General features: G+C 34.3%; 1 long non-coding RNA gene across 2 annotated transcripts in view; it reads right to left on the reverse strand.

The window, feature by feature from the left end:
• Positions 1–20,439, reverse strand: part of LOC136828808 (uncharacterized) — an 855,933-nt gene that overhangs the window by 626,081 nt on the left and 209,413 nt on the right. The window lies entirely within an intron of this gene.

The raw sequence follows: 20,439 nt of genomic DNA on the forward strand, positions 1-20,439 counted from the left end.
AAAAGGTTTGAAAGGTGTAACAGGAGGAAAACCTCGCAGTTGCACTATGAATCAATTTTTTTAGAAGAGGCTGGAAAGTAAGATGGAAGAAAGAGAATATGAAAGAAGGTACAGCGAAAGGAACGAAACGGGTTGCAGCTAGGGGCCGAAGCCACGCTGCAGTGCACCGCAAAAGTCACAAAATGTGCTATGAAACCAAACAAAGATAATGCATGGTCAATATTGAAAACACCTACGTACAGATTCCATCTTGCATGTAGCACGGTTGGCAAACAATTTTTTTTTTTTTTTTTTTTTTTTTTTTACAGACATTTCTCATGGTATGTTCGATACTGATGTGAGGCTGTAACTCTTATCACCTTGAATGTTAATTCAAACCACTTGATGAGTGAGAAACTTATTCTCCATTTAAATTGCTGGTTACTTTAGCATCCATATGTGTTTCACATAAAGTTGTGATTTCTTGTATCTTCTGTCTTGTATATTGTTTGCGAGGGAGGCTGATATTAAAGTATGCTTAAAGAAGAGCGCGAAAAAGTTTTTGCCATAGCATGGATGTAGTTACCCCTCCCAACATTTTGTTCACATAAGCTGTGTCTTTAGCTTGGTCCTTACCATACACTCTTAGAAAATATGGAGAAATCTCCTAATATTTCACACGTATGATGGCGCTCAGAAAAATTTTATTTGATGAATTAGGCCCTGATCTTTCTATAAATCCGCCTCTATGAGTGCTGCAGTTAAGTAGCCTTACGTGAGTCTGTATGTATACGTCATCTTTAAGATAACATCCTCTGCCTATGAAAAAGATTAAATCTTTAATATAACACTCACTGTCTATGAAATAGATTAAAACTTTAGTATTATTAAACACTCAATGTCTATGAAAAAGATTAAGTCAGTAACAAGACGTTCCGAACGAAACCAAATATTAAATGGTATAGAAACACGAGAACTTTGTAGGGTAAAAAATATTAGATTGTTTTCTGGGAATTATATATTACACTTTTTTTTCCGAGAAAGGGCGAGCGTATCCACTTTTATTTTCTGTCTCTGTCTCTCTCTCGATGCGACCCTTTGAAGATCTAATTGTAACAGAAGAAGAAAAAAAAAAAGAAACTTCCATTTAACGAGAGTAAGATTTTACAAAACAGTCATTTTTCGTAAATATCCGTTGTACAATAGAATAGGCGCGTTCTGTTTTCTGTAGTGGAGTTAAAAGGGCTAATTTTAAACAAGTAGATTAGAAAGGAGAAGAATACTGATCTTACAGAAATGGACAATATAAAAGCATTTTCTTAGCGGTCATTCATTAAAACAGTAGAATTGAAGTGGATATATATATATATATATATATATATATATATATATATATATATATATATATATATATATATATATATATATATATATATATATATATATATAAGGTTGGGGAATGAATGAAAGACATTACCACTTTAAAAGCGCTTACATGACGAACGTCAAAAAATCCTTATAAAGCATAAATGAAAAAATAAATGCTCGCTTCAAGCTTAAAAAGAACTTCTTTGTTAAATCATGAGGATCCAGCTGTAATGAATTACCTGTCTGTCATGCTCGATCTCAGGGATGTTCCAGTTCTTACGTCACCACCTAACAGAGATTTATTAAGGCCGAGCAACTCATACTAACAAGCTCTAATATCGCCCGTAATTACTCGTTTGAAGAAACCTTTTGCAGATCCGTGATGAATGTTCATTTGATGACGCTGCAGTAAGTAATTAAGGATGTAAACAAAACAAAAAAAAACATGAGAGGAAATGCTATCTCCTCTTGATTAAATGTTTTGTGAGACCTTCCTCGAATAAGACATAAATGGAGGAGGAAGAGGTAAAAAAAAAATCTCTTCTGCCTCTTAGGTATTCAGCGTATGTGGGTCCCTGATACGAATTTCTGGATAAAAAGATATTACAAAGATCTTCCAGTGAGTTTAATTACACCTTCGCCAGGAAGATATCACGAGAGAGAGAGAGAGAGAGAGAGAGAGAGAGAGAGAGAGAGAGAGAGAGAGAGAGAGAGAGAGAGAGAGAGAGACTTATAATCAATTGTAAGGTTGCAGAAGTCAGACCGCTGTAGTCAGGAAAGTTATTTTCATTGTCACTCAAATAATACATTCCCTAAAATGGTTTGATAAATATCCTCCTAACTGAATTTTGTAAACTTTTCGGCATCTACACTTATTTACCTGCAATTCCTTGGCGCTAGAGGATATGATAGAAGTTATATTTATAGATTCTTGCGAATTACTGCTGCAATAACTAAATTACCCAAGACAGATGTTCCTTTTGTTTGGGGACATGATCACTAATGTGCTTTCAACATGTTGAAGAATAACCTTTGGGATCCATACATTTTAATTTTTCCCGATTTCTACAAACCATTTTACATTTCTAATAGGGGATTTTATGACAAAACTGACTTGCACCCCTGGAAAAATTCAACTTGACACTGATTATGTTTCTAGGAAACCATTATATATAGTTGCAAACTGTAGGAGAAGTATCTGCGATCAATAGGATTAATGAAATTCTATTATTAGAATTTCAATTTTCATACGGCATGAATGCAAAACTCTAATCTTTCTCACATTTCAAAGACTCTATTAGTCCCCCCTTCCAACAACGAATTCAAGAAGTTTCATGATTACCAAAGTAATTGAATATTAAATGGTATTTCATACATGGGGCTTTTTTCTACGAGGTCTGCGAATTAATCTCAGAGTCCTCATATGTTGGAGGTTGCTCCTGGGAACAAGACAGATGATATTTTTAATATCTTTCATTCTTCAAACTGTAGCGTTCACCCAAGTGTACCTTATTATTCTAAAAGGATTTAAGAATGTGAGAAATTGTATTAAGTGCTGTAAAAAGTTTAAAGATAAAAGTGGTTCTTTTGAATTAAATTACTGTCGTATCCTTCTTCTACAGTTCCATTTGAGAGAGTACATATATAAATTCTTATTATTTTCAGTGACTTTATATCTTTGAAGTCGGAAAGCACATAGGACTGCGCATCAGTTTTCTTTTTTGGCTACATTTGGAGCTATGATATTCCACAGAGCATTGTTGCGGTAAAGATTTTTCTTGGTCGGCCGTGCCCAAAAATATTTTATATTGATACTAAAGTGTAGTGGAGTTCAGATGACGTTGGACAGACATTGGTTATGATCATTATCTCAGATAACGATTTTAGAGAACGATCTTATGTCTGCCTTCTTCGTAACGGTTCGAGAGTCGAACGCTGGTCTCAGAGAGAGAGAGAGAGAGAGAGAGAGAGAGAGAGAGAGAGAGAGAGAGAGAGAGAGAATCAAACAATCTGGAGGATATTTACATTCCGTCACCAGTCCCGGATATTAATATACCCTCACTGTAGCTTCGACCATATTTCAATAATCTTTTTTAATCCACTTACTAAATGATCTGTCAAAATTGCTGCAGCCCTTTTATAATGACACTGTGACAGAGAAAGCTGTGAGATTTAAATCACTTTAGCCGAAAATTAATTGTGTTTTATTAAATAAATCATGATGAAATGACATCGTTTATGTAACTGAATAATTATGGCATCTATGTTGGATATTTTTTTTTCATTAATTTACTGAACGCGCAGAGCTCCAAGAAGGTGCAGGCATCTACATCCAAGTGTTGTATCGGTCATTTTCATGGTCTTCATCAATTCAGCCCTTCCTGATTTTCTTTGGTGTCGATGATCACAATGATTAAAAACGGCTCTTTCCTGTAGGTGTCACGAGAAATGCTTCGAGAGCTTAGTAGTCCTTGTCCCGTCGTTTGGATGGTCGCAACTATGAACTAGGCCATATGAATCAACAGTTGGCGCAGCTTTTCTTTAAAGGCGTCTTGTGGTTGCCGAGTTTTCCTGTTTAAGGAGTTGACCATTTCCGAAACAGATTAACTGGAATCAAGCTCCGCAGGGACTATGCCTTCTATCCTTGACGGGGCAAAGGTTAAAAGAAAATTTTCGTGGGAGTAAGCCATAATCTGTAATACAGTAAAATACAACCAATGATTATGGGCAATACTAATGTACTTGATAATACTTTTCCTGAGGATGTTCAGGCGGAATAAAAATAATGAAGCGTTTACTTTGCTTTCTTCTTTATCTTGGCATATAAGACGAACTTCAATAGTATGCTATGAGACTGAACTTTACTCTAATTTGCCTGAAAAGCCATTATTACCGAGTATTAGTTTCGACAACTTTGTTTCCTCAGTGTTGTCCCCGTACGTGGAGCAGTGTGTAAGAGCTTGACGAACACCACGGATTTCTTTTCTTCTTATATGTTCCCGTGCTCTTGTTGGATGCACTGAGGCAGAGGCCTAAGTTCGTTGGTTCCTCTATGCCAGTGATTCTTAAACTTTATTGCCTGAATTTTGAGTAGGTTCCACGTCCCAGCCACTAAAAAATTTACTAAAATCTGTAAGCTATATTTATAATGTATAAACATTGTTTTATATATTCATAATGTATAAACATTGTTTTATAAAGTATAAACAGTATGTTGCGTATTATACTATGTCACACCATTCCTTATAGGAGACTAATGATGGATGGTAGTGCCATTTCGCTGTAGCTGAGTTGATACAATTATCCACAGCGATAAACTTCATTTTTAAGAGGATAATGTCTCATATAAATCAGATAAAGGAATTATATTGAAACTAAATTTTTTCTTACAATTCCGATGAATAAGGCCTTTTAGACACCCATTGTTAAGATCTTAATTTATTTTCTGAATGCAGTTTTTTTAGCTCGAATTTTTTACCCCTAAAACATGATGAGCTTTATACGGAGGATATTGACTGAAAACATAAGGAAACAATAATTACTACCAAACTTTCAATACAAGTCATCAGCCATTATGAACATCCTCGCTAGTGAGTTACTTATCTATCTTTATGCTGCGTTGGAAAACAAATGACTAATTACAATACAACCGAATTTATTGGTCATTTTTTACAGTTACTATTTAACTAATAATAATACATAACAAAATGAATGAAACTGTGCACTATAAACAATGACCTTGGTGATTCATCAGCTAGATATGTAATGCCTGCACTGTATGGTCAACAAGTCATAAATAATTTGGCGGTGTTTGGCTCGGCGGGCATCAGATAGAAATTGCAACTTCAAACTTGTTAAACTTGTTTTGTTTGCTTCGTTTTGATTCCATGAACGTTGAAAACGAAAATCCCACTTCACACAGGAACGTATATGAAAAGGGAACGATAACTAGTGGGATTTGCCGACTGATTTTCTGGGAATATGAACGGGATTTTACTTAATGCCTTTCCAGACCAACACAGGCAACAACATCCTTTGTCGAAGAATTAAACTTCATTCGAGGAACTCTTCTTGTTAGACTTCCGTTGGCGAGTCCTTGGAGGTGATCCACGCTCTCGATTTTAAGTTCCCTTCTGTTTGTATTTTTTAACAGTTCTTTATATCTCACAAAATCGTTATTTTCCTCACTATTTACTTTGTGGCTAATTCCCATTCTCTCCTTTTATAATGAAGAGTCATTTCCCAAACACGTGCACTATTATTCTTTTAATTGTTTCAAAATAAACTTCGCTATTATGGGCAAATTTCCAACATTAGACACCACCTAATTATACAGTATCATAGTTGGTGAATTTATGATGGAATATTGCCCATATGCATTAATAGCTAACATAAGGTTATTTGAAGAAATTTTACTGCTAATTTACTTGTCAAAAAAAATTTAGTTTTAATAGTGTACAGATTTTTACTTACCAAACATTGCTATCAAATAGCTTACAGAGTGAACACACATCATGGAACATCTGTCTTAGGTTCCAGAACTACTGTAAACTCGTTAAAGGTAATGCAGACTTGGCATAGCTGCAATTCGGTTATTGTTAGTACCTACTGTCATTTGGAATATATGTAGGATTGATGTTCCTCTTTACATTATTTGTAATGTCTTCGATTGTCATTATTCCAGCTGCAATGCGTGGCTACATAGGAACAGGAGGGATGAGCATTCGGGTAAGACATGTAAAGTGCCCTAAATTGGAAGACTGCAGTATTTGCAAAAATACAAAACTGAAAAAAAATGGTAGATGCTGCAGTTTTCCCATGCCTTAATACTGATTTTGCAGATACTGCCAATGGGGCCCCCTAAATAAAGCACTGAAGAGTCATTCTGAAACTGCAGTAACTTGTGTATTAGTGTTCCACGAGCCCAATAGGTGGCATATCTCAATTTCGAAAATTTTGCAGATACTGAAGTTTTCCATTTTAGGGCAGTACGGTTCCTAAGCAAATGATTATCCGATGTTTCATACCCCGTCACCTGGAAGCTTCCAGTCCACCCGCTGCCCTCCACCCCCCTCCCCCCGCGCCAATCTCTTAACCACTGCTGTAGACTGTAGAAGAATATAAAGTTGGCGTCGGCTGTATGCAATCATCCCGGAGAGGGAACAATCCATCAGTGCGCTTCTCACAGACAAAGTGAAGGACAGAACAAAGATTTTACATAGAGTTCTAAAGTTTCCTCACGGTTCAGTTTTGGCTGGAAACCCTCTCGGGCCCAATGACCGTAAAGAAGCTAGTGTCTAAGGCCCATAATGGGAATCCAATCCCCAAGCAGCCTATTTGGCAGTGCAGATGGCCCCTGTGAGTTGGGGATTGACCTTCTTGGTGCACGTCTCTAGTAGGCCGCTTAGGGGTGCCATGACTTCTACAAATTCCGGAAAGGTGCGTCCAATCATTTCATTGACGGGGACAGTAAAAATACCCGTGAAGGCAGGAGCCACGGAGTTACCATAGAAGCGGTTGGGTAAACGAACGCAGTGTCTGAGAAATCACATAAACTAGAAGCTACGCCATGTATCTTTTTCCAATATTTGACTAATTTGAAATGAATAAATAAGGCAATCCCCTGAGAATCCTGTACGGATCCTTAGGCGCCCCAGTCAGTTGAAGGGTCCTACTCTGGTACTTTCTAGGGGGTTTACTGCCTCTTGTTCAACAAACAGGGTCTCCTCTAGGGCTTATATTTGGTACTTCACGGCCACAATAATTCTTTCATTACTGTTACAGAAAAATGGGGCACCATGGCTTGGGTGCTTTTTATTTCATGCAATAAACTCCAAGAGAGAATAACTTAGCCAAAATCTGGTTACTAGACTTCACAACTATGCTTGGAAAGGCAACCTGTCAATAGAATATTACCCATCAGACTTTTTAGAAAGCAATAAGAGCCCCCAATTCTGCTGGAGCGGGGATCCAAAAGGCTCCCTACGGAATTCCCTGATACCTGAATCTAACAGTACATTTTATTCACCCTGATGTTAAAGTAATTCACCAGCCTGAATCAAACAATAAAAGGGAACCGTAAAAGTGCCACGTATGTTCCTACACGATCTTGGTATCAGCTACACTTTCATAGAAAGCTCTCTCACACGATAATATAGATGCTACTATAAACCTCTTTTTAACGTAACATATATAAATGGCAATGTGACTGGCAAATTACATTTGAGAACAAGTTCCCTCAAGCAAACTTAAACTCAACTTGAACTCACAGTCACTAAAACTTCAATATTGGGTGTGTGGAAGAATTTGTCCAGTGATAGAAAATCACATAGTAATTATTCTAACTCCGTACTGGCCCTCTACCGGTAGTAGTGTGATAAGTATACAAAGTATTAGTTGCATTAGAATTTGTAAGTAAAATTAGGATAAAACTGTGTATCTCATTGTCGGGAAGGAATTGTAGATCGCTAAACCAAACCCAGCTGCTCATATTACAACTTTGACCATTACCCACCAAAACGAACTTGATCATTTCCTGACCTAAGCAGTACTAGGTAATGGATTATGATGGGTTACAACCTGGATCGAAAAGGATTTTCGGCTAGCAAGCTCATTAACAAAACTTATTGAAAACTTTGATTTTCATACAGTTTAGCCAAATAAAAATAAACTGTTATATTGTTTATATGTGGTCGTCGTGGAAGAGAGAAATTCTAACGCTAAAAATTTCATTTTAAATTAATTATTTTGAAGTGAGCTTCCTTTTTGTGATTGTAAAAAAATATTCTCAATTCTAAATTTTATTATCAGAGTCTTTTTTTACCAGTAAATTTACATGACCTCTGCGTTTCATCCATTGAGGGTCTCGCGGTAAAACAATTTTTGGAACAGTTGTGGAAAGTAATTATGACAAGTGCCTGAGTAATTGGAACGCGTAAAGAATACCGGGAATAATTTTACCCTGACATTTTGTACTACATCACTTTCACAAAAATGAATCTACTGGGCTGCGAAGTATAAATTTCCCTCGTGCAATAAAACCCTACAATTCCATTCTGGCTTTTGGCAGTTATTACATTTGCAGACAGAGCCCTATTCATTCCACACAAACTGATATTCAGCGTTACACTGCTTTTTATTGAACTCTCTCTCTCTCTCTCTCTCTCTCTCTCTCTCTCTCTCTCTCTCTCTCTCTCTCTCTGTTTTTGTTGAGAGTAAATAACTCTAAGAGATGGTTTAAGTTTAACAGGCGGTGAATTAGTAAATCTGGAACGAAAACAAACAAAAAAAAGTATTCGACACATGTGACAATTTTCCATACACGTTTTTCTATGCTCTGGATGGCCTTTTGGTTGTCTTTTATTTGGACAATGGCGAATTTGAATTTTGCAGGAAAAAAGCTCAGGGCTTTTTTTAACTTTAGTATAATCATATTACCATTGTAAACACGAGAATATCTGTGATTTTCTAGTTTAATAAGATCATTAAAATACCTGCAAATAAAAATTGTTTAATAAGTGGTGGTCGGTTTATATACATTTAATTAGTCTTTCTGCCTATTTTCATTTAGAAGAATTTCACTCAGTTTCCTTATTAGATGGATTTCCACCTCTAAATATGATATTGAGGCTTAATTAGTCACCTTAAAATTCCACACCAACTAATAAAAAATTACTATCAAAATCCCTATGTGACTATTGTGCAATATCTTATCCTAAAGTGTCAGAAGTCTTTACGTCAAAGACTAATTGAATTTGGTTTATATACACACACACACACACACACACACACACACACACATATATATATATATATATATATATATATATATATATATATATATATATATATATATATATATATATAAAACCCAATTCCATTAGTCATTAATTTAACCACAGTATTACCTTTCACACTTGAAATCCATCTCATAAGGAAATTAAGCGAAATCCTCTTTGTTGTAAATAAAGAAATGTGGAGACGTAATCGAAAGCCGAATAAATATTTCGTTTTGGATTTGTATATATCAAGACACTGTTAAGACACATGCACGTAAAGAATAGAATATATTGTCCACGATGAATTATCAAGTCTAATTACACAGATACACGCAGACATACGTACAGGCCGACAGACAGACACACACATACAGTTATATGTGTTTGTCTATATGTATGTCTGCGTGTGTCTGTGTAATTAGACTGATAGTTCATCGTGGACAATATATTCTGTTCTTTACGTGCATGCATTTTACATAATATAACAGAACCAACTATATTTCCATTCTCTAAATTAATTGCAACTCCACTTCTATTTCATTTGAATTATATCCAGTTCTGTATGAGCATACATATGGTACACGTACATTTGTGAGTATGTACATTACGTATTTTTCAAGTATATGCACATAAATTTGGGGCATATGCATGCATATTTATAGATGTGTGTGTGTGTTATGTATTTTTTTTAATGCTATGTTTATGTAATATGTGTATTTATATGTTTCATGCATGTGAAGATTACACACACACACACACACACACACACACACACACACACACACACACACACACACATATATATATATATATATATATATATATATATATATATATATATATATATCATGATGTTGCCTTGCAATATGTATATCCTGTAGTTCTGATATATTTACTCTTCTATTTATTATGTGTTATGTGTAATAATAATAATTGTAGAAATATCATATGCAGTGTAGTGTCAGATCTCAAAAGAGTCAGTGATTTATATACCTTAACAGTGTAATTTAGAATTAATAACAGATTTTTAATAGTAACATAGTATATGAGCAACACGTGTATGTGTTCTGCAGAGGCTTGTTTCACTTCAGTTGTCATCAGTTAAGATAAGAGAGCATTTTGTTTTGATTCACATGTTGAGAGATAGGGAATAGCAGTTGCAGTCTGTTTGATCATGTAAAAATTGCTGTAAAAGCTGTCTCGTACAAGAAGTAGACGAATGATTTTGCAATGTTATATACATTGCTGTGATCACGCACTGTTCTGATTGCATCCCATGTGATTTTTTTTTTAAATCACATATGCCCTTTTGAGAGTAAGAGTATATGTCTCGATCGATTACGTCATGTATTGTCCCAATTGCGTTCAAAACATCTTGCTGGAAGTGGCGCCGCCTTCCTTTTTCTAGAACCTTCTCTCGTATCTTGTTCCCAAAATGCCTTAGTGATGTCATATGAATTCTTTCATTTCCTACTGGAATTCTAAAATTTGCTCATGCTGATTTGAGAGACTGTTAGTATTGATTTTCTCTCTCTCTCTCTCTCTCTCTCTCTCTCTCTCTCTCTCTCTCTCTCTCTCTCTCTCTCTCTCTATTTCTTCAAAAGAGATTATTAATGTAAAGTGTTAGTGTGGTCTCTGGTGTTAATCTTAGCTTCTGAGATCTGAACGGAGGAAAAGTGATTTGGTAACGGTGTCTTGTTTTGTGAATTTAAAGCAGTTGCTTGATTTTGCAAAGGTTTTCACAAGCTTGTGTAAGGTAAAGTGAATTTTACTTATTATTACCATGGTATAATAAGGTATATAAGGGAAGTTTTGCCTTAGTGAAATTATTATTGATAAGTCTTTTGTGTATTTTTGTGTGTTCTTGTTTTGCTATCTCTTGATTTTTCACATTTTATATATTTGTGATTTAACATTTATTTACTTAGCATTTTAAATATTTCTTGATAGTTTAACATTGCATACTTGATTTAATTTTCATTTATTAAGATTTTCTTTTAAAATCCTGAGTAATTCTTAAAAGTTTAAATTTTGCTTGATTAATTTAATTTCTTGATAAATTAAAGTTTTGTGATTTAGTTTTGTTTAATAATTCAACTCATGAATTAAATAAATTTTTGCGTTGTTTTCAAGTAATAGTAAATTTTTCAGATTGTGAGTTCTAATTATAAATTTTGAATTTAACAATAAATTTTTTGTATTTGACATTTTTAAAAACAGCGTTTCATTTATTGACCACCAGTGAATAGGATTAATTGTGTGCATAAGACAAAGTGATAAACATGTTTTGTTCCTTTAGTTTTGATGAAGTGAATTAAGACCAGGGAAACAGTCAAAGTTGTTTGATGGAGTGATGCCCTTTTACTCCAGTATATTTCTTGTTCAATTGTTGATACCGCACACGTGTTTTGATAAACTTGGTTTGATTTTCCAAGTGATTAATGAACTTTTTAAGGGATCACTGTTACCTTTAGAGTACTCAGTCATAATTTTTATTGTTGTTATCTGGCTGAAGTGAGGTAAGAGCTCTAGTTGTGTATCTGGCAATATAAGTATAGGTAAATTTTGAATTTTGTTACTAGTTGTGTATATATATTATATAACCAGGTACTTGGAATACATCGTGACAATATATATATATATATATATATATATATATATATATATATATATATATATATATATATATATATATATATAATATATATATATATATATAATAAATATATATATATATATATATATATATAATAAATATATATATATATATATATATATATATATATATTATATATATATATATATATATATATATATATATATATATATATATATATATATATATATATATATATATATATCTGACAAGTGGTTCGTCACCTGGAAGATTTGATCCACCGTCAGCAACTACCTCCAACTTCAGTACCAAATACTCTGTCATTTGGAGGTCAAAAGAGGTATAAATTAATACCGACTCTGTCATGCATAATATTATGCCCAACGAATGCTGGTAGTTGTACTTAGCTTCGTCATCAACCCTCCTCCCCCATGACGGCCGACTGTTACATGTGAAACATAGCTATTTATGAATTTTCATCACATCACCATGCCATTTTTTAGTCACAAACATTAAGCTACAAATGTACGGCAGAGTCGGTATTAACTTATACTACTCTTGACATCTGAGTGGTAGAGAGCTCGTCACTGACGCTGGAGGTAGTTGCAGTCGGTGGATCGAACCCACCAGGTGACGAACCACTTAAGTATAATTCCCCTTCGGTATTACTTCCAAGGTAGAGCGAATTGGATATTAAACGACATTTGAAGTTTAATGTTATGAATATAAAAAGTGTCACGGTGATGTGATAAAAATTCATAGAACACTGTAAAGTATGTGGCATATAAAACCTATTTCAAATATGAGGCGTATTACCAGTTCATCCTTGACATTTTTAAAACGGTTATTATAATCTATATTTGTGTTTTAAAAAAGACCTTAGGCACATCTGAATGCAAGTTCAAACATGTCTTGAAAGGGACATAAGAGCAGCTGCACTGCGCATTTACAATCACCACAAGCACTTTAATGGGAGACATTTATAAACTAACTAACTTGAAGTACTTGATTGTTGTTGAACTTTAGAGAAAGAAATTAATCCGGAATTTAATAGTGTGAAAAAATGTTGAACCTCCTTCCTACATCACGAAATGAGGAGGAATTCAAGACTTTAGGGTTCATCCTCACAAAATAGAATAAGCCTTCCTCTGTTATACTTGGAGAACCCGTCCCTTTGTATAAAATAAAAGTTATCTTTTTTTAATTATGGTTATGAGCTATCGATCATTCTGACAGCATTTGTTACAAGAATGCGAAGGGAGTTCTTCGTCCAAAAAGTTTCATCTTCACTTAAATTTCCTATTCCTTCTGGGGAAACAAACTTTTATGAAGACAAAAATTGTTATACAATCCCTTAACAGTTTCATAATTACGTCTCCTGATTAATACTACTGAATGAAACCTTGTCTAGTCTAGCTCCCACACCTGGATCCTCCTTTCGGGAGGTTAAAGTGATTGACTGTCCTCAGACCCGGTAAACGGTTATCTGCATTTGACATGAGCTGATTGAGTCTCGTGGAAGAGTCACCCTAGTGAACACAGCTTCCATCCCTGGTAATTGCATTACTTGGCCCTGAATGGTAAGGGATTGGATTAATTAAGGTATCTTTTGATTAGACTCCAAGCGAAGACTCGTTCGGTTGCAGACCGTGATTGGTTCATTTATGGCTTGATATTGGTCCTATCAGTGATTATGATTGAATGCTTGCGTCTAGAGAACATTACTCGATCAAATCATTTAGGCAACGCAGGCAAAATTAAAACCACACACTATATGACTTTCTCTTGAATTTCTTGTTCTACTTACTTGTACCTTTTTAAACACTATCCATAATGAAAATGGTAATGATTTTCATGGGCTTGAAAACGTAAGACAGATCCTTTAACGGTTATAGTACAAATTTGCAGTGTGCCACTCTTATTTCAAGGTACTGTACCAAAGCGCAGCACTTGCATCTTGGCCTTATAACGTATGATGATTAATTAATAAAATCTACATCAAAGCTTCTACCTTCTTCAGAGGCAAGATGCCAATAAAATACGACTGTCGTAACAAATTTTCAAAACTCGAGCTTTTAATGGTTTTCTTCGCCCATAAGAATGATAATAATGGGCAGTTTGCATCATCATACTCCTTTTTTTTATTGCTGTGTAGCTAATGCGCTCCACTAACACATTTACACGTATTCAGCCTGAAGATATATTGGTCAACATTTCGGAAAGACTGGGTTACAGTATTCATGGTCTCATAAAAAAAAAAACGCTGAATATTTTAGCAATGCAAACGCAAAAAGCAAGAATATTCAATAACAATTATTCAACGTGCTGAGTCACATCAGAAAAATATATGGGTTAATATATTCATTCCTTATGAGCTTGCGATCTCATCAGCTGCATTAACGATCATAAGATTAATATTCTTTTCATTAAATGTCAAGAAAACCAAAAAAAAAAAAGCTTTGTCTCAATCCGGCTTCATTACTTCGAAATGCACTGCATTACGCTTTATGTATTAAGAGATTAATTATGCAAAGAGACATTTCCACTGTCGAGTATGACTGAAATCAAGGTGGACGTAATGTCACTGTATATTAGGATTTCCGATTCTGATCTTTATGTAAAGGATACTTGGTAGTGAAAAATAAAGCTAAAAAGGACATAACGCTGAAATGACACGGATGATACTGATGCAATAATTATGAATTCAACGTGACAATGTCACTGTACTATAGGAGTTTCGATGTTCACCTTAATGAAGAGTGGTATCTGGCAGTGCAACACAGATGTAATAATTAATAATTCAACGCCATCGCTCTCCCTTGCACCAAGAAATGAATTTCTCATTATGAAATCTTATTTTAAATACCTTAGGGGTTTGGATTCAGTTTTAAAGAAGAGCCACTCTTAGAAAAGCGACGTACTCAAAGGCGTTAGTGGATAAAAAACGAAGGTATTGGAAGAAAAGTCATTTGATACTTGCTAGAGGTATATCTAAAGAAGCAAGAAGGAAATATTATGACTGAGACGGAACGATTTTATTGTTTTTAAGTCTTTAATTTTTTATTTGTTTACTTTTACCTCGTGTGATCTGCATACAGTAGCGATAATTTCCACGAAAAACAGCTTTTGCTGTAATACTTGGAAATTGTTTTGTTATCTGAGAAGAATGTGCCTGCAACTAAGATTAAAATCTTTTTTAATAAATATGCTTAAAATAAGAATAACTTACTTTCAGCATTATTTACCCTCATTCTCGGATGTGGAATATCACTATTTCTTGTTCATGCCTGAAAAAATAATGATTGGGCACAAGGTCTAACAACTGTACAGTTGCCATGCGCACATACACACACACACACACACACACACACACACACACACACACACACACACATATATATATATATATATATATATATATATATATATATATATATATATATATATATATATATATATATATATATACTGTATATATGTGTGTGTGTGTGTGATATATATATATATATATATATATATATATATATATATATATATATATATATATATATATATACATATATACATATACTCACATAAATAAAGAAGGACTTCAACAGAGGCCCTACAAATTGGTCGGATCTTCAGTGAAAATTAAATGAATGGTGAAGGGGCATCTGGTATAGGGCTTTCGAAGACTAAGCCTTCGAGTAAATCCCTTATACGGTTTGATTGATATTAAATGAGCCAAAGGATTATGCCACATCCGCCACTGAGATCAAGGGGGAACGTTCATGAGAAACGTTTAATACTAATGCAAGTTCATTCTCACAGACCATCTATAGAGAACGTTCCATTCTATTGATCTGGAACTAACTCTCTCTCTCTCTCTCTCTCTCTCACACACACACACACACACACACAATAATGAGGTGAAAATTAGTGCAAAGCAAATATCCAGTTGTTCCTAAGTAAAGGTATAGGTGGTATACTATCGGAGCTTGGACACAATCGCTGAATTAAATGAAAATTATTTTTAAAGTAAGAAATGTCATATACATACATACATACTGTATACATATATATATATATATATATATATATATATATATATATATATATATATATATATATATATATATATATATATATATATAGATATATATATATATATATATATATATATATATATATATATGTGTGTGTGTGTGTGTGTGTGTGTCTTCGTCATGCTCACTACACGTCTTTCTGTTTGTTTTTTTCTTATTATTCTTTCATTTTTGATGGAGTCAAATGCAATTTGCAATATGTTGTCCATTCAGCGACTAGTCATGTTTTACACATTTTTAGTTAATTGCGCATAACGCTGCCTTTAATCTTCATGTTGGTATCTCATCCATTAAATCTTAAATCCATTTCATTTCGAGTGAAATACTTTTATCAAGTCGTTATGCATCCTCTTTATCAGGACATTCTGGCTGGATTAATATCATTGTGTTTTAAAACTTTATCCGTTCCGGTATTCTTTGTCAAATGTATCCCCTGAAATTGAGTACAATTTATTTCGAATTTCCTCTCTACTCATACTGCTTTTTAAACTGCATATATATCATTTTAAAGAGTGAAATTTCTTAACCTTTTTGACAAATAAATTTCAGAGATATGGCACGCAGAACAATAATGTATTTTCGAGGACTGATGATAAAATTTAGCAATGAAAATGTATTTACAACATGAATTATTTAACTGTGTTTTACCATGGCCATGAGAAGATACTGAAAACGGAACATTTCAACAAAAAGCCTGAAACTAACAGTTTCCAGGAATTAATCACAGCTTGGTGAAAACAAGAATTCGATCTTGCAGTGCAATAAAAATCTATCAGAGAAAAAGTAACCTGACACTTCAGAATGAAATATAAAGGTAGAACATCAATACGAGTAACGGAGGAAACAGGAAGTACATTTATTTTAATTTCAGGGAATAAATTAACAAAGAATCCGTGAGGGAAACACCTTTACAAATTAATTATATTAATCAGGGCCGAATGTACTAATGAAGAGGCTGCATAACGATTTCGAAAAGTATTTCGACCAAAATGAAATAGATATAAGATTTAATGGATGGGATCCTAAAGAAAGATCAAAGATAGTATTACGAGCAACATACATACATAACTGTATATATATATATATATATATATATATATATATATATATATATATATATATATATATATATATATATATATATATATATATATATATGAATGTCTTTTACTGTAATACAACAGTATAATATGAAGATAAAAAGGCCCATAAAACACTGTTTGAATGTTGCAACCATGTATTTCGAGCACTTCCTTCTGTGTCCCTGTTCACTGGTAAAATATGGACAGATGATATGATACATGAGTATATATACAAAGCATATGTAGGTGTGACAGTAAGTCTTCGTTGGTATGCAGGTGGCCGTTGACCCCGAAAGGTTGGACATTGAGTTATTCCATTGTGCTTTTAGGCTTCATTACCTCCCGTCTGGCGATGCGTCTGGTGGTCGTATTTTCTGGAACACCTGCTTAAGAAGAGTCCTGAGGATTAACTTTCAATGTTTTCCGATTTCCATTGTCCTTCTGATAGGCTCATATAGTTGATTAGTTTGATGAGAGCAGATTCCAGCATCTTCCTTTTGTGCAGACAGCTACTTTTGAAAACCAGTTCTGCCCAACTCCAGCTTATGGTGTTCTTTATCCCTAATATGTAGGAAAATCCCCAAACACTCTGAAGCGTATTGCACTGAAATTGTGCTCTGTTAATCTTTGCAAGATGGATCTGCCCATCTCCCCCACGTAAATCTGATTACAACTGCTGCACAGAATCTTGTAAACTCCGGCTTCTTCCCCTTTTATATTTAAGTATACGTTAATGAGTGCCCGATAGTTTTGGGATAATGGAAAATAAAAGGATTAATACACCTGAGATGTTCCGTAGCTTTTTGGATGTTTTATTCGTACAGAAGCTTTATTTTGTCGTTAAAATCTATTGGTCGGTTGTGAGTTGGACCTCTGTAGTATATTTTATTCACTTTGTTAAAAGACTTTTCGATGATGTGTGATGGATATAGCGGTTCATTAGGTGTTGCTGGAATCTGCTATCATAAACCAAACCAACAATATGAACCTGGCAGGAGGATTTTGGAAATCGGATGACATCAACGAGTTAATCCTCAGACATCTTCTTAAGCAGGTGTTGCCAGAAAATACGACCACCATACACATCGCCAGACGGTAGTTAATGAAGCCAAAAATACAAGGGAATACCTTAATTTCCATCCTTCCTGAGTCAACAGCCACCTGCATACCAAAGGAGACTTACTGCCACACCTACATATCCCTAATATATATACTCATGTATCATATCACCTGTCCATATTTTACCAGTGAACAGGGACACAGAAGGAAGTGCTCGAAATATATGGTTGCAACATTCAAACAGTGTTTTATGGGCCTTTTATCTTCACACACACACACATATATATATATATATATATATATATATATATATATATATATATATATATATATATATATATATATATATATATATTATATATATATATATATATATATATATATATATATATATATATATATATATATATATATATATATATATATATATACATATATATATATATATTATATATATACATATATATATATATATTATATATATACATATATATATATATAAAGCATACACAGGACAGGTATTTTTATGACAGCGTTTATACAGGTGCACAAACTGGTCAAGCTGACTAATTGCTGCCCCATGACAATATAGCTTTTCATATGCGAGAAGCCCTGTCCATAGCCAGTGGTTTATATGATGGCGTTAACGTTCCTCACACATAGAGACAGGAAGAGGTCGCTTGCATTTTTGGAAAGCTGAGTTCAGCATTCAGCAGATGTTCAACTAGCCTGATGCACTGCTTCCGGTCATGGCCAGGAGCATGGGAGTAACGTGTTCAAGTGATGAAAACTTTGTGATACCTCTGGGTTCAAAGACTAGTTCACATGTGGTCAGGCCGCCTGTGACATCATAGGTTTGTACCCTCGTATCAAACATTTAGCGGCATGGTGACGTCACACTCTGAGGGAGTGACTAACAAATGAATGTGTGCATTGATGTGTTCTCATTTTCTTTATTAGAGAGGAACTCTAGAATGTCTATTCACTTCGATTTGCGGCCTGATTGCAGTGAACCTCTCTTTTCTTTGAGTATTTTATTATTGTGCATTTTTTTATTTTGTGTTTCACATGTTTTTTATGCAACATGAACCAGGACTTAACAAGAACTGTGTTTCTCTTGGCAGGAATTCTGGTTGGGTCCAGTGAGGATACTGAATATTGGAGAATGGTGCATTTTACTTGACTATGTGACATTTATTTTTAGAATGAGCATGTCCATTTTATTTTTATATTATATGGTGACAAGAATGCCTGTCACTGGTGATTTTCGGTCTGGGAATTTCGATTCGATTGATTTGAACAGTTACCGCTCTAATTTGATATATATACATATATATGTATATGTATGTGAAGAAATATCTGTAAGGCGAGTGAAGCTGAATAGGATGTTTTTCTAACTGTTACTTAAGGAAAGATGTGGAAATTTAAATAAAAGATAATCCGCAGCTATCTACTTACCTATGTAAAATTTAAAACAAAGGCCATTAATAACACTATTTACACGTTGCAACCATAATTATATTTCGGATACTTCTGTAGCTCTGCTCACTGGAGCTGGGTTACAGAAGTATCCGAAATATATGGTTGCAACGTGTATATGGTGTTATTAATGGCCTTTTTTTTTATTTTCATAGTTAAGTAGATAGCTGCGGATTATCTTTGATCTAAATTTCCACATCTTTCCTTAAGTAACACTTAGAAAAACATCCTATTCAGCTTCGCTCGCCTTACAGATTGTTTCTTCGTTGAGTTTTCCCCGAGTCACAATACGACACCGAACTCACACACGTACTTCTCCCTCCCAATTCCCAGAATTCGCAGATTCCGTTTTTCAACTCTTTTTGATATCTGACTCTGCACTTCTTAGTTTCAAACAGAATTAGGTCACTTTGTGCACCTCGTTCGGATTCACCTCCTTTCGTAAGTAAATATTAAAAGTCAGGGTTTTTCGTTGTCTTCTGGCGTACACCATGTAGTCAATGAAAATATTTTCGTTCATATATTTCAGTCTTCCCGTTGTCTAGATAGGAACGGAAATCGTAAAACTCAATTAAGGGATGAATGTCCTTATATTTCATGAACCTAATGCGTATCATGCACGGCTGAATCATTAAACGAAGGTCGATCGCTAGTCCGAATTTTTTTAATTTTCCTTGGATGGAACTAGCTCAAATTTCTGGCACATTATCAATCAATGCATTCAAAGCATGGTTGATATTTATTTAACATATCTCCAGAGCTGTACATCACTTTTTTCCTCTGTATATTGTTTGCGAAGTCTGATTACATGCACACATACATACATACTCGTATATGAATATGTATGAAAGGGTCTCTTTCAATAACCTAATGGATGTGCAGCGGATGGCAGTCTAATATACGATCAACGCATTAACCGACAAGTTCACACCTTCCACGGCTTCAATTACCTGAGTGCCGATCAGCAATTTCATAATTCCACGTATCTG

The sequence above is a fragment of the Macrobrachium rosenbergii genome, chromosome 43 (genome assembly GCF_040412425.1).
Source record: "Macrobrachium rosenbergii isolate ZJJX-2024 chromosome 43, ASM4041242v1, whole genome shotgun sequence".
NCBI classification, from domain to species: Eukaryota; Metazoa; Arthropoda; class Malacostraca; order Decapoda; family Palaemonidae; genus Macrobrachium; species Macrobrachium rosenbergii.